The sequence below is a fragment of the Mytilus trossulus genome, chromosome 1 (genome assembly GCF_036588685.1).
Source record: "Mytilus trossulus isolate FHL-02 chromosome 1, PNRI_Mtr1.1.1.hap1, whole genome shotgun sequence".
Classification (NCBI taxonomy): Eukaryota; Metazoa; Mollusca; class Bivalvia; order Mytilida; family Mytilidae; genus Mytilus; species Mytilus trossulus.
The window spans coordinates 96,809,895-96,836,146 of record NC_086373.1 but is presented as its reverse complement, the minus strand read 5'-3'; the positions used below and the strand labels follow the sequence as shown (position 1 = coordinate 96,836,146).

The 26,252-nt window shown below is 31.3% G+C and overlaps 1 protein-coding gene across 4 annotated transcripts in view; it reads right to left on the bottom strand.

The window, feature by feature from the left end:
* LOC134692087 (prostaglandin E2 receptor EP4 subtype-like) overlaps positions 1 to 26,252 on the bottom strand; it is a 61,621-nt gene that overhangs the window by 18,126 nt on the left and 17,243 nt on the right. The window contains exons 1-2 of one of the 4 annotated variants that reach the window (XM_063552463.1): positions 801 to 909; positions 272 to 316 (exon numbers count right to left, since the gene is read on the bottom strand). The exons of 1 other annotated variant lie outside the window; for it this stretch is intronic. The gene's annotated coding sequence lies outside the window, so the exon portion shown is untranslated. Of the gene's footprint in view, positions 1 to 271; positions 317 to 800; positions 910 to 13,283; positions 13,627 to 26,252 lie in introns of those variants that run through there. 2 more of the 4 variants (XM_063552478.1, XM_063552473.1) reach the window with 2 other exon arrangements.

Here is a 26,252-nt window from a genome sequence, read left to right as displayed (position 1 = left end):
ATCTTTCGCCCCTCTTTTACACCATAATTCTTCATTACATTGACTCTTTAAAGGGTTATAAGTTGATTTATTGGAATTTCATGATCGACTTTTCTTTTGTCCGATTTCTGTTATATCATGTCCAAAGAATTTATGCATCTTAGCTTAGCCATGTCAAATTTTGTCTTAGAGCCTTTTCAGTGTGAAGTTTAACCCAGAAATTATTTCGATGAGAGCATATTTGGTCTGATCTACAATACATTTGATTTACCACGAAATTAGAATAACATACCTTAACGAAAAATTGCCTGCATCTTCTAGTACCCTTTTCATTTGTCTACAAAAAATAAAAAAAGTCATTGAAAAATCTCTATGTGACAAGATGGTAATTTATCATATGCAAGGTCGCCGAACTATCATTAAATAAACACCCATTACTCTGCATGTCCACCTCCTCCCGCCAAAATTAATAATTCCGTAGGATTACGATTTTATTTAAAACATATTTGAAAGTTCAAAGATAACATAACAAATAATCACTGTATTTGTTCATGGATAAATATACTTAATATTTTCCACTCTATGGAAAGTAAATATATATAATTAATAATGAAATTACAAAATATTTTTTTTACAAACAGATATCTCCTTGCATGGGAATTTTACTACTATTCAAAAATATTTAGAACGGCAATACTGTTCAAAAGAGAACACGAAAACAGGAAATAATTCAAAGGTAGCTGCTGTAACTTTCCATAACTACGTCATCTTCACACATTTTAAAATCATATATAATCTGTTAAAATATTTTTTTCGCTTACCTTTTTGAGAGAAAAATCATGTCAGAATACTTAACTTCAAATTAACCAAATTCCCACTCATACCATATGACCGTTTGTATACGATTATAGAATCAATGTTTTACATCTTATAGATGACTGACGATGAAGCAATCTTATATGAAGTTATTTAACATAATCAATTGGATATAAAAATGATGTAAACAAAATCATTACTTATACATACTTAACATGCTTAAGCAGAAGTCTTTAAATGTAATTTATTTATAGAAAGGATAAACAATGCAATTTTTATTTTGAATCACAATTCAAATGTTTTTTTTTTTTTACTTATCATGCATTTCCTTTCTTATACAATGAACACACACTGCTATTTATCTGAATAAGTTAGGATATAGCATCCGCTTTCTCAGCATTGATACTTTATCAGTGGCTATATTTCGTTAAAAATATTTTGCTTTCACAAAAAATAATACTATTTGCAATTTGAATGAAGCAATTAGTACTCTTCTGACCTAGAATAATTTTTTGAATACTATTTTAATATGTATCTTCCTATTTCAAATGATATTGATTATTCTGGTACAAGTATTGATGCGAGTTGGGCCTAGAACCTAATACAAAACGACAAGGAACGAAGTAAAGATGAAACATATGCATTTCAATAATCATTTTGAGTGTCACTCGGTAACAAGCACTGGACACTTAAAATTATGATTAAAGAGGTTTAAGAACAAAGCTATGTCAACCATTATTATAAACCGTGTTATCACTTAGACTGATTTTGATCTTGTTTTTTTTCGTTCCCCATTGTTATCCTTTATCAAAACTACTTATAACCATGTCAACTTTTGAAATATGAGTGTATGGATACATGTTAAGTATGCCCATCGCGAATACAAAAAAAAAACACCCACCAAAACATCATTTGAAGTGCATTGTATATTAAAGTTAGAGAGAAATATTAACTTATAATTATATCAATACTTAGAAATAAATTTTGCTTTAAGGTAAATTATGTTTTTGTTCTGATGCCGGTATCTATTATCAGTAATTGTTTTATTCAACTCTGTGTCGTACAATAGCTGACAATTCTAGAGGCATTGACGTTAATGGTGAATTTCAAAAATGCATTATTATGTTCGCGTATGTATTCACTGAGCACAACCGAGCGGAGCTAATATTACAGTTTAACTGCCGGGCACGAAAAGTCCAAGAAGCCATATGTACACCGAAAAATTTAATTACACGAAACACCGTTATATATATGTTAAAGCATATAATTATATACTCGCTTGGTGAAGAACGTAGTTCTGGTGAAAACAAGTAAAACAATTACCAGTAGCTGGGCCAAAAATCCTGTCTTTCATTTCAATCGACCTCCTTACTTGACTATTTTTTTAAAATCTTATTCTCACCCTGGACATGCTTAAGATAGTGTCCACTTAACCTGAAGCATACACTATTATCAAAGATCATCAAAGTTAAACGTACTATTATCAAAATTAAACTTTGAATGAAGTTTATAGTACTTCAAATTCAAAGCCTTTTAAGGGAAAGGTCGCATTGTCTCGCTGAATTCCTCAGCGGGAATGGTAGTACAAAAGGAATATTTTGATTATTATGATATATTCATTTGGTAATTTACTTAAAATGTTTCTTACGTCATAACAAATGATTACATCATGAAGCATACTTTATTATCAACTTGACAATACAAACTATTTAAACAAATTACAATGTTCAATTATATAAAACTCGTCACAAAAAAAGTTTTTATTATCAATCAATAACCTTACATAAATCTTACACTGCGATGAAGGTCATATAGGATTTATATGTAATATTCGTACATTGTAGGAAATTATAAAATTTATTAGAACGAGCTTTAAAAACAGATCGGTTTCGTAGCGAGTAAAAATTAGTGTTTTCTACAACGTACAAATATCTTTATATTTTTTTACTGCAATACAACTTTTTGCTAAAACATATAGTTTTATTTTCTTCCCATATGTTTCGTTGTCGTTAAATAGAAAATGTAATCAAAATGGAGGATGTCCTTAAAAGTTGACGAAATTAATGCTGGAAGCACTTAAAAAACTTAATACCAAATTGGAAAAAAATGTTCGTCGATTGTTGTATGAAAAAGGTTTCCGAGACAGTTCAACGAATCAATTGGACGGGTTAAGGATATTTTCGCGTTTGTCACTCCATTTGAATCGCTACATATAGTTCAAAGGTACCAGGATTATAATTTAGTACGCCAGACGCGCTTTTTGTCTACATAAGACTCATCAGTGACGCTCATATCAAATATCAAAATAGTTATAAAGCTAACACATACAAAGTTGAAGAGCATTGAGGATCCAAAATTCCAAAAAGTTGTGCCAAAAACGGCTAAGGTAATCTCTGCCTGGGATAAGAAAATCCTTAGTTTTTCGAAAAATTTCAAAGTTTTGTAAACAGGAAATTTATAAAAATGACTACATAATTGATATTCATGTCAACACCGAAATGTTGTCTTATGGGCTGGTGATACCCTCGGGGACGAAACGTCCACCAGCAGAGGCATCGACCCAGTGGTGTAAATAGTTATCAAAGGTACCAGGATTATAATTCAGTACGCCAGACGCGCGTTTCGTCTACACAAGACCCATCAGTGACGCTCATATCAAAACAGTTATGAAGCCAAACAAATACAAAGTTGAAGAGCATTGTGGATCCAAATTCCAAATAGTTGTGCCAAATACGGCTAAGGTAATCTATGCCTGGGATAAGAAAATCCTTGGTTTTTCGAAAAACTCAAAGTTTTGTAAACAGGAAATCTAAAAAAATGACCACATAATTGATATTCATGTCAACACCGAAGTGTTGACTACTGGGCTGGTGATACCCTTTGGGAGTTTATGCCGTTGCTACAAACATATTTATTTCATCTTTTATACTTAAATCTTAATTTATCATGTATCATATATATCTTTATCGGTTTTAATGATTATAACACAGAAAGCTTACATGAAAGAAACAACACATTATCAAACGTACAAATCAACATCTGAAAGACTGATTACCTTTGATCATTAAACCAAGTCAAATATCTCTATAAGAATTTTGTCAGTAAGTTGACATTATCAGTGTCAAATCAAATGTTTTGGCTAATTGATATGCACTAAAAAGGATCTAAACCTTTGATTATTAATTTCTAATATCCATATTTTTTTTTATTGAAAGCAAATCAGTGTAATACCAGCTTCAATTATTGATCAACTGCTGTTTGTTATCAAAGGTTTGCAAAATAAAAATAATAATCTGAATACCAATTTATAAAACGGCATTCCCCATTTCCTATTCCCTTTCGTAGAACTGTGTATCAAGTTTATACCATATCTGTTGAACAATCTATTGTTTTACCTGATACCGGTTCGAAATAACTTCATTATTTATTAATCCTGTCATTATCACAAATATGGTCACGATATTGTCTGTTGGGACTATTATGGAATTTTACCATGGACAAGGGAATTATGTTTGTTCATTATAACCTAATACGGAGGAAATGGTTAATGTTCAATAAGAAATTAAGATAAAGCTACTGATTTATCTTGGAAAAAGTGCAGAAAAATTGATTTGAAACAAGTATTTGAAAAGGTTGGAGACAATATTTTTTTTACAAGATCAAATAAGAAATTGGTTGTTTATACTTCATTTGAACAAACACGTATGCATTTGTTTCTTAATAAATTGAACTGGCACTTTATATACTGTTAAAAATGAAAAATGAATTAAAATTAACAACTTTTATCTTTGTTCTAAGTTTTCTGCAAGTACAATGTGTGAGACTGTAATGATCATGTGGATTTCTCCCCATATGTTTTGAGTTTTGTGGATGGATGTTTCAAAAAATGATTCTGTATTTCAGTAGGAACTTATTGTGCACCCCCAATGACCGACCTTTTTGTGTACTCACATAAAACCGAATTCATGCAAAATCCCACTAAGTCTAATGAGAGATATTGAAAATTTCATTTATTTCTTTTTCTGATGCCATGTAACTCAGTTTCCTTCATTTCAGTCAGTGCCAGTTTCTCATATGTTCCTTTGAACTATACATTAAGATTATTGCCGAAACTGAAGCTTTGCTTCATACCTCGATATTTTCAGCGTTATTGATACAGATAAATGACTTTAATGTCGAGTCTTCGACAAACGTAGCGATTTCTTTTTCAAATTCTAAACTTCCCAATTCTCAGCAGTAAAATAATCGATGCTTCATCGTATATGGCGTTCACGATTTGTTTTGACAGTGTTTGTTGTATGTAGTGTTTTAATCTCTAATTTTAGTGAATATGTCCTTTTCCCAATTGTGACCATTTAACTGAGTGTGGATTCGCATGCAGGGTTATGCATGCATCCAATTGATATTTTATCGTGTGTTTTGATATGTTGTGATGTTATACTATTGCTTCAGAAAAAGGGAGAATGTTTGGTACCACGTTTAATCCCGCTGCAAATGTTTGCACCTGTCCTAAGTAAGGACACTGATGTACAGTAGTTGTCGTTTGTTTGTGTAGTTTATACGTGTTTCTCGTTTCTCGTTTTTTTTATATAGATTAGACCGCTGGTTTTTCCGTTTGAATGGTTTTACGCTTGTAATTTTGGGGCCCTTTATAGCTTGATGTTCGATGTGAGCCAAGGCTCCGTGTTGAAGGCCGTACATTGAACTATCATGGTTTACTTTTATTAATTGTTATTTGGATGGATAGTTGTTTCATTTGCACTAATACCACATCTTTATATATCTATTGCACCTGATGCTTATCCTGTCGAAAATCGACTAACTCGGTCAATTGTTTAAAAAATCATGTTATTCCATCGGTTTTTATTCCCTTTATTTGTATTCCAAATCGACTTTTGAGATTTCAACATCGGTGAACCACTGTCCTTATAAGTATTTTAATTCCTTAAGTAAGGAAACATATACAATGGTTCTTTGTTATTATCTGTAGTTTAAGTAAGGAAACATAATCAATGGTTCTTTGTTACTATCTGTAGTTTTAATTGATAAAGATTACACAAAATTTCAATTAACGTTTTTAATATTTATGAACTGAGACTGTGAAATGCCATAGTAGATAAAATTGACTACTAAAGCACTTAAAAGTTAATAAGTTAGTGTACTCTTGTGCAAGATTTATTTGCTGACTATCAAAAATTAAGGATTAAATAGATAACAAATTATATTTGTACTGAGAAATGAACAGTAGAACAAATCATCAGCTGCTGCTACTTCATACAATTATATCAACCATAATCGCCAGAGAAACCACTAATTGTTTAATAAAATATAAATGAAGGTAATTTATAAAAGTTTTAACATAATGTTATAATTCCTTGCATATCAACAGTTTCTTCACCTGATTAGAAAGTTCAAATAATAAAAAAGCTGCAGTTAAAAATGTGTTCGTAATATTTCTTCTGATAGTTTTACATTTGAGTCAGAACAGATTCACAAAATATTCCCATTTTTTGTGAGCCTGTCCCAAGACCATATGCTCCAATGCAGGTCGTCGGCTGTGTCTGCCATGAATATCTTTCGTTAATTATTTTAGCGTAAATATGGCCGTATTTTGAATTGTATCTCTCTTTTTTTCTATCTCGGACCATTTATAGCGTACTGTAATGTATGTATGAGTTTTACTCATTGTTGATGAGCCACGTGAACTTAAGGTGGTCACATCCTAGCTTGTTCTTTGGTCTTTTCTGAATAGTTTTCTGTTATGCAAGCATATACCGTCTCCTTATTATTATGTTGATAACACCCTTAAGATCACTTTGGTTAAAATCTAAGAAAATTGAAGGATATATCGTACAATCAAATAATGTGTCTTTACCATTATTGTTTTGTAGAAGCGATAACAAGAAAACGTAACTAGAGGAGAAAATCCCACTTATGAAACGGTTTTAATCGTATCCACTGCTGAGTGAATGCCAACAGGCAATATTTAAAAAGTAAAGTACATATATACTGTCATATGCCAATTATCTTTATTCGATGTAGCAAAATTTGAAAAAAATACTGAAAGCCAAAAGAAAAACAAAATAATTGTCGAAATATTTTCAAACTGACATTAATTAGGGTTTGATCATACTTTGAGAAAACAGCAATTGACAGAAAAATGACAAAAACATCATCCATTGTAAAATTTTCGATACTCTATTAAACACTAGAGGGTAGACTGGTATGTACAATCAAAATGCTTCTCTCACTAACAAATGGCTTATTTGTTACAATAAAGAAAATTCATTATAAAAAAAAACAAACAAATGGCTTAAAAAGAAGTTAACATTTCTAAGGTCAAATGTCTCGAGGATATTTTTTGTTTTTTATTTTGTTTTTACATTTGTTTACCGAAATGCTACTACAGGTTTGTGAATTGAAATTCCACAAGCTTATCAAAAGCCTCGTAGTAAGTTCTATGATTAAACTTAATTTGATTTTTATTTGATACGTATGCAATTTAGTTGACCCCCCTTATAAGGTTGTTAGCTAGAAGAACATGACTTTTGTACACTAAACACTGTATGTAGTAGACGTGTCCTTTTGTGGGTTGTTTTTTAATAACTGATAAACAATAATTTGCTTCAAAATGCCCGTATGTTGCATATCAGATTGTTATCAACATCTTGCAATGTCTTTGTATAGCTGCAAAACCATGATGATGAATCAAATAACGGAAATCAAATATGTATGATATAAACGTTGTGGTTTGAATTAAAGAATGATAGATATGTGAATTGGTATTTCTCTAATTGGTCACTGATTTAAATCTTTCTTAGAACACCTATTGATAAATCCTGCTAAAAGTACATTTATCTCATTTGCAAGCTGACTTCCAGATCATAATTTAAATGATAAGTAATTAATTAAAATAAGAACAGCTTACTGCTGTTGTGCATATTATGAATAATCTACTCTAGGAGGGTTATGAGGAGAAAAAACCTGACAATGTGACACCACACAAGTTGTGTTGTCACCATCACGAATTGGTAAACCGACATCTTGACCTCAACAGAGCCATTTGTTACGATTCAAGAGTCTTGTTCTCTTGTTCCATGTTTTGTCATTTGTCTTGATTGGCTGATTATGCGGTATTGACTTTGCTTATTATAGGAGCTCGATCGATAACGGATATTTTTTTTTACTTCATCTTCATTTGGTCACTGGTGGAAAAATGCCTCAATGGCAATCAATGATCCCGCATATTATATTTTCTAATTAAAATCAATATTTTTTTAATGAGTCCGGATTCGAATTGCAGCTATGCTAGCGTAGAAGAAGACACGAAAACCTTTAGAGTTCATTCCCTTACTTGCTTTCTTTTTGTTCTTATATACAAAATGAAAAAAAACCCACGATATTTGAACTACTTTTTCCTTTTCATTTTTTTTTATATACCAAATGGATACGATGAGTGCTGTATGTATATCGACCTTGTAAGATATAATTATCATGGTAAACATTGCGTAAGTCTAAACACAAGAGGTGAAAATTTAATAGACATATAGTTCACATGTGATAGAAAAACAAGGATATGGGGTAAACAAAGATATGGGATAACCACCAATGACACAAAATTAGTCACTCCAAGAGGTAGGTATAATTTCTCCTAAATTTTCTCACCAGGGTTATTTTCCAAAGTCGTTAAATATTTACTGAAATTCACAGTATAATCTCGAGTATAATAGCTTCACGTGTGAAATCTAAGATTCTGACAATATTGATGGATTATTTCTGACACTATAATTAAATTTTTAAAACCTGAAATAGCCCAAAACCTAAAGTATGATGAAGTTAAGCTGTATAAATGTATTCTGAATACAACATTAGCATCCAATTTAGTTCGAGGCGTCATTCGATGCAGACTTTACAAAATCAATTAAGTTTTCATTTTTTTATATAAAAAAAAGTGCCTTAAAAGACAACATTAAGCGCCGAACAACTTTTTGAATTTTTTTGAAGTATGTGTCCTTACTCCAAAATGTTTCTATAATATGAATACAGAGTATCACTATTAATTCCTGTATCTTACAGATCTTCGACCATGTGAGAAAACAAAACAAAGGAAATTGTCTCAACCTCTTTGTCTGACATATATATCAATTCCTCTTTCTAATTTGACTAACTTCCGCTGAAATAAGACAAGTTACAATATATATCCAAGTAGAAAACACAGAAACAATTTCCATCTAATTTCCGATCAAATTACACATCAAATGCTATAGCGATTACATTTTTAAATTCTAAACTGATAAATTATTCATCAAACCAGAAAAATAAGGAGTTTGTAAACTCGTCATGCAGTCTTTTGACTGAGTAAATTATAAAACAACATCCTTGAAACAGAATACAGCGCGCGCGCGTTTAAAACATTTGACATTCTTACGACTAAAATTGATCGCAAGTTATACTGAAATGTTCATGACTAACGAATGTCTGTTAGTAATAAATAGTCGCTGGTAAATAATGTTAATAAATATTATGTTTTTACAAGGAAGAAAACAAGTCGAGAACACGTGGCGTAAAAACAAACCAATAATTTCGAAGCGCCAGACATTTTAGCGAAATATATTTCAAGCCGTTGTGAGACATTTTAGCGCGGACATAATAGCTCATTTAAGCAGAGCCATATATTATAACAGTTCATTTTATCGCTAGACTAATCCGTGCATCTGTATTTTTGATTTTAACGAAAACGTACTAAACCGTGATCAGCAATTTATGATGGGATAATGTTAAAGGTGTTTGTTTTTTCAATTTGGTTAATAAAAGTTTTTGAAACAAGCAGAGGAAATAAAAATGCGAAATGTGGCTAACATCAAAAAGCCATTTATGTTTGCATACATTATCATCGAATAACAAACATCAACATATATTAAAACTAGAACACACCCGTGATATTACGGGTCTGTGACTGAATTAAAGTATATAACTATGCGCGAGCCTTATTTTAGTATTAGTATTGTCATCTGATAAAGTCATGCCGATTATAAGATACACAGTTTTTTCTCTGCTTTCACATCTTTCTGTTTTAAACCGTCGAACTGGAACTTATCAATTATTGGTAATATTAATTATTTGGAAAACAAAAGGTCCTGGAATGGAGTATTTTTTAATCAACAGCATTGTCCTATATTAGTTAGTTGAATTCTTTGATTCGCTGTTTTACGTCATGCCCTCTAACACATTGAAGTGTGTATAGCATATTAATCCTGAATACACCGTTTGGTGGTGCGCCTGGCAGATGCGGAACGTACTGATAAGGTAATAGGTAACAGGTGAATAAACTATTGGTATCGGTATCGGACTCGACCCGGAACTTCTTAACTATTGGCAATATTAAATACGTGGAAAATAAAAGGGCCTGGAGTGGTGTAATTTTAGTATTATAGATATGAAGCATTGACGAATCTGCTACTTAATATACGCAAGATAAAGAGCCCATTCATGTAACATAAATTTAAAATTTAAAACATTTGAGTTTCGAACTGTATGTTTATGGACATAACATTTAGTATATTGTACTGTTTTGATACTTTTGGACTTTTGGATCCTCAATGCTCTTCAACTTTTATTTGTTTGGCTCTATAAATATTTTGATATGCGCGTCACTGATGAGTCTTATGTAGACGAAACGCGCGTCTGGCGTACTCAATTATAATCCTGGTACGTTTGATAACTATTTACACCACTGGGTCGATGCCACTGCTGGTGGACGTTTCGTCCCCGAGGGTATCACCAGCCCAGTAGTCAACATTTTGGAGTTGACATGAATATCAATAATGTGGTCATTTTTATAAACTTCCTGTTTACAAAACTTTGAAATTTACGAAAAACTCAGGATTTTCTTATCCCAGGCATAGATAACTATAGCCGTATTTGGCACAACTTTTTGGACTTTTGGATCCTCAATGCTCTTCAACTTTGTATTTGTTTGGCTCTATAAATATTTTGATGCGAGCGTCACTGATGAGTCTTATGTAGACGAAACGCGCGTCTTGCGTACTAAATTATAACTCTGGTACCTATTTATGATAACTATTAGTTTCATTTAAACTGAGAAAAAACAACTATAGGATCTTCTATATTCTGCAAGACTCTGAGTTTAAAACTGTCAACTTTTAATGTTCTGTTTTTACCAGTATACTTCTGTTGCTTTTATTTAAATCGAATGTTTCTAATGTGCATTCTTAATATTCGAAGAATAATGTCTTGACAGAGTTATTCATGTCATACCAAACAATTGATATCACTAAAGTATCTGTTATCAATATAGTATCTGATTATCTGATATAACTATAGTATCAACATAACCATATTAAAAGTTTTATTTAAAAAATGTCGAACTGAAAAAACATTTTAATATTCATAGAAACATAATGGTTGATTCCTTGAACCGATCAATTTAACATCAAAATGATACCGGATCTTAAAGATATTCTAAAATAAATAACTAGTTCCTTTAGAATATGCGTTTTCATTCTTGCAGACGACTGTGGTATTGAATATAACATAATAGTTCAGAACTAATCAAGATATATATGATTTCCCCACATTTATACCTACTTTGTTATACAAGTTATCATCTTGAAATAGAAATAAAATTAAGAATGGAATTTGGGAATCTGTCAAAATACAACAACCCGACCAAAAAACAGATAACAACCGAAGGCCACTTTATGGGTTTTTAACACAGCGAGAAAATCCAGCAACCGGAGGAGTGCTTCAACTGGCCCCTAAAAAAAATATGATCAATACAACAACCCGACCAAAAAGCAGACAACAACCGAAGGCCACTGTATGGGTTTTCAACACAGCGAGAAAATCCCGCACCCGGATGGTGCTTCAGCTGGCACCTAAATAAAATATGAACTAATTCAATGAAAATGGACGTGGTACTAAACTCAAAAATATATAAATGAACTAAAATGCGTGATCATACGTTTTGTCACTAAAAAGTATAAGAAGGTAAATTTAAAGAGGGGAAGTATATAAAAAGTGACAATATAAAACATGATCAATAAACGAATGAAAAACAAAACCTGGTGTTATAGCTTATTAAATCTATACAACTTTTAAGTCAGTTGTTTATCATAATAAACAGTTATAGTTTTTAACACAGCTTAAAAAGGGTTAAAAGATGAAAGAAAAGAAATAATAACAAGCATATAATTCGCTTAAATCTCCCCTTTACAAAACAATAACAAAGTTTAGAGATTGTTTATATTTCGGTGATAGTTTACATTTTCATCATATTCCATCAATTACTCACCTTTCAAGTGTTAACAAGCTATCTTATATTTTATTACCGAAACATCTGTCAGCATAGACGCTTCATTGCCCATAAATTATCTATGCATGTAATATACTGTTTTTTTCTATACTTTTTCATATGTAATCATTTTTCCATATCTGATTTTGGTAAGAGGAAATAATGTGAACAAAGAAATCTCCTTCTTACGGAACTTTATCCTGTTTGCTGTATACATGCAGCTACAACTATATAGTACACGACATTTTTGTCATGTACCATTCTACCTCGCATATCCATACAATACCAATAAAATGCACTTTGAATCGATGTTGTATCGATATGCCGGTGGCAACAGACCACAATTAATTCCTCTAATAGTTCTTTATAACTTTTTGTCACATTAAAAAATTTGCACCATGCACTTTTGTCCAATCTTGTGTGTGTGTAATGTATATTATCTGTCCAAAAGTATATCAAAAATTCAGAAAGATTGAAGAAATCACTTTTACAAATTTAGCCAATACACATCCCTACCCCTATTGACAAGTCAAGAGATGTTCCGAAAATTGTAAATATCACCTTTTTGCATTTCGCCTAATCACTATTCCATATCAGAATCAGTTAAAATACAACATCAAAAAGTTTATTTCACCTCTCTTCTTTCATTTCCAACCCATAAAAACTAAAAAATCAATGAGAAAGTCAAAGAAAAAAAATAAAGAAAGAATTCACCTTAATTAAAGGGAACTATATTCGTGAACAAAGAAAAGTAGAACAACGAAAAGTAGAACAAAGAAAAGTAGAACAACGAAAAGTAGAACAACGAAAAGTAGGGTCATTAATAATGGTCTTGGACCAGGTAGAATGGTACATGAAACAATAATTAATTAAACCTCCACTTACATATTAGCAAAATCGGAATCTAGTTTTATATATTCCTGATGGAAAGATTCCTAAATTAAACAATTGGTCACTTAGTCTACATATCTAACATATTTTATGTTCTAATATGTTGACATTTAATCTGTGTTGATCATAGTATCAAGTGTATATACATTAATTACAGAAGGTCATACTTTTTAGTAGACATAATCCCTTGTACACATTGAGAATATGGTACTAGTACCTAATTATCTACCATTTGTTATGTTTTCATTCTTAACTGTGTTATAGTAAAAACTGTCTAACATACCTGGTTTGTTCAAAACTTTCCACTAACAAATCATCAAAAAAGAGTTCTATATCCCTTCATTTATTCAGTAAACAATTGAAAATGTTCTAATAGTAAATTAAAATGCCATACTGTCAGTAAAATTCCTACAGGCTAATTGTATGATCACAAAGCTAACATCACGATTTATACAATATTGGCAAATTCATTCACATGTTTTAATTACTAAATCAATGGCTGATCTATAAGTTTGATTAAGTATGAATTCAAATGAGTTCCTTTAGAATTACTTCGAAGGTGACATGTGCTACAAAGCCATCCCTAATGATTGAATAGAAACTGTCGTAGTTTTGTTAAAGCACTATCATAATATATCATCAATGTGAAAACTAAATAACACATTTCACAAGTTACGCTTGTAAACTAGTGGCACCGACTGTTAAATATGAACCAAAACGACGTTTATTGTTGATAGGAAACGCAGACATATACAACTTTTGCAGATGTTACTGGGTGTTGTTACATACAAAAAATGGAAATCTCACAATTAGAAAATTGAAACCATATGTTTGTTGGAACTGTTAATTTGTAAACAAATCAAAATATGAAGTTCGTTTAACGACTGTATGTGTTGTATACTGTACGTAAATCTCAATGGGCATGTGCTAAAAGGTGGAGTGGAGTGGAGTATTGGAGTGGAGTGGTGGAGTGTTGGAGTGAATATACTTAACATATCATTTTTTTTTTATTATATATTCATCAAAGTTGGAACACGTTTTTGGTATATATTCATCAAAGTTGGAACACGTTTTTGGTAGCATTTATATGACAGCTGAGATGGAGGGGGATAATGTTGTTTATCATGTAATTTATTTTACTGTCCTGAATTGTAGTGTATTTCTAATAAAAAGGGGGAAAACAAAGGCCCAGTAATCTATGCAGTTAAAATTAATCTTGGATGAGCTCACAAAATGTTTATAAAAATACACATAGTGCTTATGATAAAAAAAAATAATTTTGTTATCAATTTTATCATACATGTTAATCTAATGACTGTAATATTTAAAATAGTTTGTTTCTTTCAATTAAAAATATAGATAAGGAAAATATATCTATCCACAATCGCCTGCCAATAGAACCCATAAAACTGTCATAACTATAACCTCAGAAACCAAATAACTTTAATATACGAGAAATGTTGTTGTTTTTGATTAATTTGACAAAATCAACAGATGTTGAATCAGTACAAAACACACATTATATGTTCTGCATATTATGAAAACAAGACAAATATAAGTATATAATGAAAACATTTTCAACAAATTTTATTGTAAAATGAAGACTTTATCTATTGTCCTAATCATTTAATGTTGAATTCCGAGCGATTCTAGTAAAAGCAAATGCTCATCTGATAAACTTTGTTTTATTTCATTGTGGATTAAAGTTTTAGAATTCAAACGAAGGATCTCTTTTTCTTACACAGTCACCATTTAAATGAAAAGATGTTTTTGGTAGAGGAACAGATTGTTTCAAGATTATAGATCTTGGACTTAAATAAATTTCTATGATCATATCTTTTTAACACAAGATCATTTGGAACATTTCTATGTTTATTTGAAAATGATTGTCCACAGCCGAATCATTTTCTTATTATTCCAGCTATGAAAGTAAGATGGAATGGCTGCTTAGTTGAATCACGTCTTTGAATTATATTGGTATAATGAACATGAATGCAGTTGAAGGTTGAAACATATTCTAGGATTAATTTTTTTTTGAATTTCATAGAAAAATATCTTATGAATTGGTTAAAATCATCTAAGCTGTCATAAAATGCTACCCAAAACATTGGAATTGTCCATTTCTGATGAATAATCAAATATGTCAAATGAAATATTATAAAATCATTGTGTGCTGCAATTTAAAAGAAAAAAAGAATTATAAATGATTTTTAAATTGATATTGATTTTTGGATATATTAAGTAAATTTCACTCCATAACTCCACTCCAACACTCCACTCCATTACTCCACTCCACTCCACTCAACCTTTTAGTACATGCCATCTCAATGGTATATCTGCAATGAACGTAGTCACTAAATTTTATGTATTCATAGTCGTTGTTACAGGATAATGCTTTTTGTTTAGATTCTATCAAGTATGAAATTAACATTACTCCTGTCCAATTCAATTATAAAACGAAGCTGTCAAAAAAGAAATCAAACTGGGGTTTTATTACAATTTTTAGTCACGTCATTGATAAAGCAAGTAAATACCATAACTCCTGTACTACAAAAGGTGAAAGTTGCCAACACAGAACTTGACCTCCATTTTGTCATTAGTAACAATATATAACACTTGTAAAGCATTGGTAAAACCCTTTTCAAAGACAGAAACAGAGAAGAACTAATTGTTATTTGTCGCCACTGTACCCGTCGGACAACATTCAATCACATCCTTGATTTCCGTTGGAAAACTTTTCATAAGAATTGTTGTTCGACTTAATATTTATAAACGTGCATATATATGCATAAGCATCTTTCATATTATCGTATATTCATAGTTATCTTAATTTGATTTTACTTTATGCTAACAAAACAACACCACACATTTGTTTGTTGACTCTTAACATATTCACAATTATCCTTATACGGAAAGAACAAATTTTACCAAAAATAGATAAACTCCATCCTTAGAAAGATGTATAACAAAAACTCCAAGGCAAATTCAAAAATGGCCTATATTGCTTACTTAGTTCAGAAGAAAATGTTGGGTTAAACCTGGTTTTATAACTAGATAAATACCCACTTGTATGACAGTTTTTTGGTGATAGTTCCGTTATGTTGACAAAATGGTGTGAGCAGCCCAAACAAAAACCAATCGATTCATGTATTTCTCGTGACATACGTTAGCTATTGAGTAGAGTCGGTATGGAAAGATTGGTGAAAGCATTTGTTAATTGTTCTTTGAAAATAATTCAATTAACGATGAAATAATTTTTTACATGGAATGTCCAATAAACGAAACACATCGTTATTTTAGATTATGTATCAATGCTATGTAATTATTTCAAAAATATAGAAACATAATATATATTTATTTCTCTTTTATATGAACATGGTGATTATGCAACACTGTGGCTTTAAATTCTTATTAGTGTTTCACAATACGAAAACAACTGCTAAAGTTATTGTTTCTTTTTCATGACTATGCGTAATCATTTTATGTTACATGTCCACTGAGCGATGCATGGTTTAATGATGGTTTCGTATTCGTATTGTACAGAAATGATGTGACGTCTGCAACGTACTGTTTTATGTCACGTACGTTGCAGATAATATGAGGTTCTATTTTATTATTAACATTATTTCCTTTCTCCTAGTTGATACGGTCCCCGAAAGATCAGCCATAAGAAGAAAGTCAAATTAACAATGAAATATATAACTAAAAGATACAACAAGTATTAGTAAACACAGTCATACTATAAGAATACAATTTTTATAATCTGGTGTTTTGGGGATTCATAAATATCGATATGGTATGTAAAACTATGATTAACCGAATTATTTGACAGAACAACTCTTTAAGATACCATGTGTGCAAATTTAATTATCAAATCGTAATAAAAGTAAACTCCTGTCACTTCTTGAGTGAGATACGAGGCATCCACTAGAGGCAGCTAAAATGTATTTATTTCCCACGGAGAGTTGAGATTTATTGTACAGCACGATGTGCCTCAATATATTGAAACATTTGTCAGGTTATTTGCAGCTATTTGAAGTTGTTTAGCATAATCACGTCAATTGGACTATTTCTTGACGTTACAATATCACGACGTCGTAAGTATTTCAAGGAAAAAAGAAGTTGAAGATACCAAAGCGACACTCATAGCTCATTTGTCGAATATAAACCGATAACTTCATAGATGAAAATAACGAAAGATAATGACAAACGAGTAATCGGAAATTAATCTAATGTTAAAACCTTATACGAGTTGTGATAACATTTCCAATCACTATCAAAACTTGTAACGATGTATTTTGTTTCCAATCGCAATCATTACTAGTTACTTTGCGTTTGGAGACATTTTCATTTTTATCTGTAAAAGGAAACGTCCCTAAAATGAAGTATCTGACACGAGATCAGATAATTGGTACAATAAATGTAGAATTTAATTTAGCAATTGAGTTTTAAATCCAGATTAAACTTGTAAAACCGTTAAGTGGTTTGTACATTTCAAGCAAAAATAGACATATACTTTGTGTTTTAGTCTACGAGAATGTTGTTTCTATTAAACTGTGACTATTTTATTTTGACATCTTTCCTAAAATAGAACAAAAATGCTGAAATAATCAATAAAAATTGCCTTCTTAGTCATTTAATTTTAAAGTATTCTTCATCAACAACGAGAACGTGCACATTCAAAATAAGCAGACCCAATAAAAGTCTACATAGTTAATAACATGCTCATAACAAACTTGAATCAAAAAGCTTTGAACATAAATTATTAAACAATGCATCAGAACCTGATTACATCTAATTACAACAAAACCCAAGTGTACGTAACGAAAGTACAAGGGCGTCGGTGTTTGATTATCTTTCAAAAACCAGCCTTAAATAAATTATTTTTCCAGTTCATTATAATTGTGCATCAAAATAAACCAATTTCTAATTACAGGATTTACCCACTTACTAAACGCTTATAGAAAAGTTAATGGTTCCATTGCCAAGCACTGTTGTAATAAACACACATTATTTGAAATTGCATTTCGAGAAAAATGCAACTATAGTATGCAACATTAAGTATTGATAAATCGTGCGTTCGGTTTCTAAAGGGGCGCTACCAGATATGAATAAATAAAATTAAAAAAATATTATTTTTTCGTCCAATCATTTAGAAAAAGAGAAATAGTGAAATGATAATTCGCATTTGTCAAGAAGTATTGTTTTATTTTGTCCATCTGATGAGTTAAGCATTCTTAAACTGGACACGTTCTTAATATTTCTGACCGTTGTAACAAGCATGTAATTCAGTAGTCATCGTTTGCTCATTTCTGTCGTATTTGTTTATAATAACTGTTTTGTTATAAATCATCCCGTTAGTTTTGTTGTTTGAATTGTTTCACATTTTGCCATGTGGAAGGTATTTATAGCCCACTATACAATAGGTGGTTTGCTTTTGAAGGCAGTAAATTGACTTACAGGTGCCTATCTCCATGTAATTTAGCCTGGATTGTTGATGAAATGTGTGATATATACTTATTTCTATATTACCGTTATAATTTTGTGAAGAAAAAAAAATTGTTTGTTGATCTTATTGTACTTATTTCAAAAGTCAAATCACAAAAATACTGAACTTAGAGGAAAATCAATTCGGAAAATCCATAATCAAATGGCAAAATCAAATAACAAAACGCATCAAAAACGAATGGACAAGAACTGTCATATTCCTGACTTGGTACAGGAATTTTCAAATGTAGAAAATGGTGGATTAAACCTGGTTCTATAGCGCTAACCCTCTAACTTTAATGACAGTCTCATCAAATTCCGTTATATTTATATAGATGCGTTAAATAAACAACCACACTAAATAAAATAGTCAAAATATGGGTACATCAGTCATCATCGTATAACAATTTTAAAAGGAACAATTTAAAAGAAATTTAAACTGATTGTAGCATTGGTTGAGAGAGTGGATTGTATTTACTAAAAATAATATTTAAAACCTGCATTATCATCAAAATTAAGAGGATTTCACTTTATAGAACCGATACCCGTTCCAGATTAATATATTTTCATCGTGATTACTTGATAACACATGTTAAAGTATTTGTTGTAGGCATTTAATTATTTAAGGGTTGTCAGTATCTAACAAAACATCTTAGCATTTTAGTTCAGCCTTATTACCGTAATTTCCGATTCAGCATTGCATTCTCAAGAGACTAAATTTGATATAGCAAAACTTCCCGCTGCTTATTTATTTTAGTGAAAAAGTGGAAATGAAATGTAAACATTTAATGCTATGGTGTTTTATATAAAATCAAACTTAGATCTCTGGATAAATAAAATTAACAATTAATAATTCAAATAAACATCATATTATGCTATACCGTTTGAGTTATTTGAAAATTGCTGACGTGACTATAAAATACTGTCACACTTAATATTCTATTAATATGTCCACTGTGTATGGACTATCCTGTATGAGAAAAATGACATGTAGTAATTGTTGTTATGTCGGATTTGTTCAGATTTCTCTTAAAAATTAATCATTCATAAGCGGATGTTTCCAGAATTACAACATTAATTCCGAATGCAGTTTTATTGATTGCTATTGAAACAGGAAATATTGTCATTTTTTTTTATTTCGATATAAAGGTAAAGAGGAAACCAGATTCGATCCAATTTCCGATCATATTTATTAACAAAAGATACCAAGGAGTCCCTTTTCTTTTTCCATTTTTCTTTATGATCACAGTTAACAAAGGTACCAGGATTATAATTTTATACGCCAGACGCGCGTTTCGTCTACATAAGACTCATCAGTGAATCTAAGATCAAAATAGTTTATTAAGCCAAACCAGTACAAAGTTGCACAGCATTGATGACTCAAAATTCCAAAAAGTTGTACTAAAAAACGACTAAGGTAATATATTCCTGTGACAAGAAAACAATTTTTATTTTCACTCTTATACGCCTTCTAGAAAGGATAGTCAACATGTACAAATGCAAAATATTTGACCCAAGTCAGGAACCTGTTATTGAGTGGTTATCGTTTATTCCACCGTAAATGAATCTCATCCATTAGCGATAACATAAAATAAAATTGGATATGCAAACATTAAAAGTTTTTATCTGAGAGTATTTAAAAAAAATTCAGTTTAAAAAAATATAGAAAAAAATCCAATGTTTGTCTCGACTGCAGTTTCACTGAATGTTTGCTGTCACATTACTTTATTGCTGTTGATTGTTTGGGGTTTATTTTGTTATTCGGGCGTCACTGATGAGTCTTTTGTAGACGAAACGCGCGTAAATACAAAATTTCAATCATGGTTTCTATGATGAGTTTATTAACAACCACTTTGTCGATGCCACTGCTGGTGAAGTTTTTATTTCCCGAAAGTATCACCAGCCCAGTCGTCAGCACTTCTGTGTTGACATGAATTATCATTGATATGGTCAGAATCATAGAAGAAAATGTTTACAAAACTTTAAATTTTTGAAATGCTGTGGCTTTCTACCACAGGCAGAGATACCTTAGCTGTTTTTGGCAAAACTTATAGGAGATTTTGGTCCCTAATGCTCAACGTCATGCTTTATTTGACCTTTAAACTTTTCTTGAATCGAGCGTCACTGATGAGTCTTTTGTAGACGTCTGGCGTAAATACAAAATTTCAATCCTGGTATCTATGATGAGTTTTTTTCCAACTGCTCAGACGTTTATGTAGTTACATTTTGTCTGTCAGCATTAAATATTCCTGCGCACATGAATCAAACTATCTCTTTGAACGAAGTCATACAGACTTAACTGATTAACTGATACGAAAACAATGTTAAGAACAAACCCCTTAATTACAAATACAGTGTGCAATGTTTTGACATTAGATTTTTGGAACTCGCCGTTTCGTCTAATTTAAAACATCTCATTTATCTGAAGGTTTTACAAAGGAAAATGTAGACATGAGTTGAATACGCCAATCATTTTTTTCTATGTCAAATGACAAAGAAGGATAAAGCTTTGTGTCTGTTGCATTTTAACATAATGATTATTACATAAGAACAAAAGTTTGCAGAATTGTGCAAATGCATATCCTAGAACTGACGATAAATCCCCCAAAACGTTTAACAAATGGAGTTAAAGTACAGGAAATCAAGGAGACTAAGCAAAGTTTTAAGAACTTGTCCCACTCACAAAATCCAACAGTTGATTAAAACGTGTGGAACCTGAATATGAAAAATCCCGCCCAGACAAACTGGGTACCTTACTTTAACAACTTTGTCATAATTCTCCATATTTCATTTAGATTTACATGGAAGGACATATTCTATGAAAATTATTTGTATCTGAAAGACAATACAAGTTTTGACTTCTGATGGAATTTCAGTTTAAATGGAAGATGCATCCCTTACATTTTTTGAAAGTTGCAAAACTAATTAATTTATTGAATCATTTGATAATGTAGCCAATTTTATTGCTGAAGCTTGATTGTAAGCAGTACTCCTCTTACAGTGAAGGTATGATAATAAATGCAAGCTCGGGAATATCGTTTTAAATGGGAGATATACACTCCGTGTGCAGGTTCTACTGGATTGTTGTTATATAGAAAAAGGCTGTTCGCAATTGGAAAACTTAAATCATCTATTTTGTTGTAAAGATTTGTTTACTCAGTGCGAATGTCTAGATGTAAGTCAGGATACAAGATTGCCTCAACTATCCCCGTGGTATTCTTTATTTCAAGTTCGATGGGGAAAGATGAGTTAAATATAATGACCGCGTAATGAATAAGTCGACAAAGTTTAATTATCTGTAAGAATACTTATCAATGGTACAAGGATTATAATTGAATACGCCAGACGAGCGTTTCGTCTACATACGACTCATCAGTGATGCTCAGATCAAAATAGTTATAAAGCCGAACAAGTAAAAAAGTTGAAGAGCATTGAGAAACAGTCATCTACACATTTGGCGGCATAAAAAATCCAAACATCTTAATGATATAAAAAAAGAAGATGATTACCAATGAGACAACTCTCCACAAGACACCAAAATGACACAGAAATTAACAACTATAGGTCATCGGACGGCCTTCAACAATGAGCAAAGTCCATACCGCATAGTCAGCTATAAAAGGCTATGCAATGACAATTTAAAATAATTCCACCGAGAAAACTAATGGCTTAATTTATGTCAAAAAAATGAAAAAAGAACAAATATGTAACACATAAACAAACAACAACTACTGAATTACAGGCTCCTGACTTAGGATAGCCACATACATATAGAATATGATGGGGTTAAACATGTTAGCGGGATCCCAAACCCACCTTACATGGGACAGTGGTATAACAGTACAACATAAGAACAAACTATGAAAGTCAGTTGAAAAAGGCTTAAGTCATCAGATAGATAAAAAAAATACAAGTGAAAGTGGTCGGGTACTTGTATACATCCCCAAAAACAACTATACACTAAGTACATATCTGGTAGTACATGCAGTTAGCTGACAATTAGTTCAAATCCATTAACCAACTTATAAAAAAATCACTCATCTAAGACTAAATTGATGTCAGTTTCAGAGAATTGGTTATTTTATTCAAAGCACTTTTTCACGGTACGTATTACTGAATTTCAAAACATTTGTAAATAATGTCAGACTTTTATTATGCAGTGTTATATCATTGTTAATTGATTTCGCAACTGACAATTAAACTAACAAGAGTAAGTGTATACCTCAGTGAACACTAAACCTAGATGAAAATAATATTAGATTATGTACAAGTCAAATTAAATCTATTTTCTATAGTACCGCCGAAAACAGTTTTGAACATTCATTAGTGTATTATAAGTGAACAAACTGCTGTCAGGGACTATATTAAAACCTCAGCGCTTAGTTGAATCAAATTAATATAAGTTGAGTATAGAATAAAATACATTTTTCTATATTAGAAAAGTCAAATATAGAGTTGTAAATGATAGAACAGTTTTGTACTTGCATACCCTACAGTGTTTTGTAAGGGAATACATCAAACAGATGATGGATTAGCAATGAATAACACTATACTCCGACATCTTGCTTGAGATACAACAATGATTGATAATTGGTTAACACGATAACTCAAAATTTGCAATTTGATAGTAAGACATTACATTTAAACACATTATTCCTTATTTTTTGCAGGCTAGTAATGATGTGATTTGTATTTAAAGTACAATAGATGCATTAGAGTATGCCTATAAGACATGTTGTTATGCAGCGAACATTTGAAGTGTTGTAATGGGATGAACGCCAAAATGACAGCAATAGTTTTAACACTCGATATTTTTCTATTTTTGTTTCCAGACACCACAAATATCAGAGTTGAATAAAAGGAAAACATAATTCTGACCAACGATGGGCTAGCAAAAAACCGAAGATGATATTGCATGATTTGTAGTTCTAGCTCAGCTAGTTACACAAATGTCGCACTTGATTCACAATTTTACTCGGGGTTCAGATATCGTGAAAATAACTGACTGATGTATATATATATCTGTATGATGTTTCAACATTACAGCTATAAACCATCGGTACATGCATTTTCGTGAACCCTTAACATGATAGATAAAGGCGTTCCTGATATCAACAACAACGAAATTCATACACAGCAGTCATAATTTTCATAATTACTCGGGGACAGGACAATTATTTTCGCGTTAATCTACATGTATACTATGATTGTAATCCTATAATATAAAAAGACTCTCTTTATAATATAGCAGTGATCGCCGTGGAGAAGAAACTTGGAATTGATAGTTGATAGCAAATACACGTTATTTATATCATATGCATGTTCATAGTATACAGAAACGCGAAAACCATGGAATTTAACAGAAAGCAAAACAATAACGGACTTTGGAAATAAGGGAGAAGGCTAATAATAATTGTCATATCTCCAAGTACCTATGACTCAGTTTAATACCTTTTCCGAAATTCTCCCGACAAAATCTTTAAAAAAAAATCATCCTACAACAGTTTACATATTTTCAACCAAGCTCTAAATATCAGCGAAATATTCTTGTAAATATTTCAAAGAGAGGCAAAACATACATAGAAAGCGTTATTAAATAGGATTACAAACTATTAAGAATAAAAAAAAAATAGAAAACACCTTCTTTATATAATATAGCAGTGATCGCCGTGGAGAAGAAACTTGGAATTGATAGTTGATAGCAAATACACGTTATTTATATCATATGAATGTTCATAGTATACATAAACGCGAAAACCATGGAATTTAACAGAAAGCAAAACAATAACGGACTTTGGAAATAAGGGAGAAGGCTAAGAATAATTGTCATATCTCCAAGTGCCTATGACTCAGTTTAATACCTTTTCAGAAATTCTCCCGACAAAATCTTTAAAAAAAATTATCCTACAACAGTTACATATTTTCAACCAAGCTCTAAATATCAGCGAAATATTCTTGTAAATATTTCAAAGAGAGGCAAAAGATACCTAGAAAGCATTATTAAATAGGATAACAAACTATTAAGAATAATTTTTTTTTAGAAAACACCTCCTTTAAAGTATATACAAGTCAATGTATGTTCTTAAGATATCTTGCGAAATATAGAAATTTTCCAGTTAATTAAAAACAAAAGTTAATTGCACCGAGAAAGTCTAAATTGTTACTTTTTATTCAAGGTCCAGTTCAAAACATATCCTGCGTGTTCAGATGCCAATTAAAAAGTAATCTATGCAAAGTGGGTCGACTGATTTGATTGGGCGCGTTTTAGGCGTATTGAATTTTAAATCTGATGCTTTTTGTTATCTATTAATCATGTTTTTCTTTGTCTAATATGTTCTCCTATTTATTTGTATTGTAGTCCTGTAATATTATGTTGTCATTTCAATTTTATATTTAACTTTGCCATTAAAGTGCCAGGTTTGGCATGCCAAAAAAACAGGTTCCCCTTTAAAAGTGTCCTGTACCTAGTCAGGAAGATGGACACTGCTATATTATTGTTCGTTTCTGTGTGTGTTGCATTTTAACGTTGAGTCGTTTGTGTTTTCTCTTATTTTTGAGATATTGAGATAAGACGTGGCACGGTACTTGTCTATCCCTAATTCATGTATTTGGATTTCATGTTATATTTGTTATTCTCGTGGTGTTTTGTCTGATGCTTGGTCTGTTTCTGTGTGTATTGCGTTTCGGTGTTGTGTCGTTGTTCCCCTCTTAGATTTAATGCATTTCCCTCGGTTTTGGTTTGTTACCCCGATTTTGTTTTTTGTCCATGGATTTATGAGTTTTGAACAGCGGTATACCACTGTTGCCTTTATTGAAGGTCTGCCACTTGTAAAAATAGAAAGGAGGCCTACGTTTTGCATAGTAGCAGCAATTTACTGACAACAAAACCGTGTTGCTTGATTTTTTAATGGACAGAGAGGGTAGTACTGTCCTAAATAAGTGATCGGATTTAATTACTCAATTCAGTTAAAATGGCAATGTATTTGTACCTCCCAAACTGTAGTTTCTTGAATGAGGACTAAATCGTTACCTTCAGTCACAGAAACATTGATTAATTTCATTACCACTAGGTACCCCAGGGGATAACGGAAAGTTACCAGGCAGGGAAATGCTTTAAACAGGTGAGGTTAAACATAAATGCAGCAAACTCCTTTAAAATCATGTTCATAGAATTATTTGCTTTCAATATAAACTGGTATTGGACGTTCATCAATGCTTCCTTTTGCATCGTGACATAAACTGAACGCAAGGCAACTTTACTATCTAAAATATCAACCTATTTTATTTACATTTGAGTGAAACAAAAATTTCATCATAGAAAAACAAACAGAGTAATGATGAAAAAAGATTACATATCAATTATACTCGAATCACATAATTTTTTTTATTTTACTTTAGAGAAAATACATTACTGAATTTAGATTCACAGCAACCTATATTCAATGAACTTGTACTAATTAGAACACCTGATTAAATAGTTTATTCTGAATTGACCCAATTTATGCAAATAAAAAAACATGATAAAATTACAACAAAAAATACAGACAAAAAATATGTATCTTACTTTCCACTTTAATCACAATCAACGTTTGTAAAAAATAGGTTATATGAAGATGATACATACACTAGAGTGTAAATAGATACAAAATCTATTTCAGAATGCAGATTCAGTATTCGTACTTGCATTCAGATACTGTGAACATTCACCAAGAGGTGATAAGTCATATAGTGTAACTGGTGCATTAGTCGTCTTATTCTTATCTTG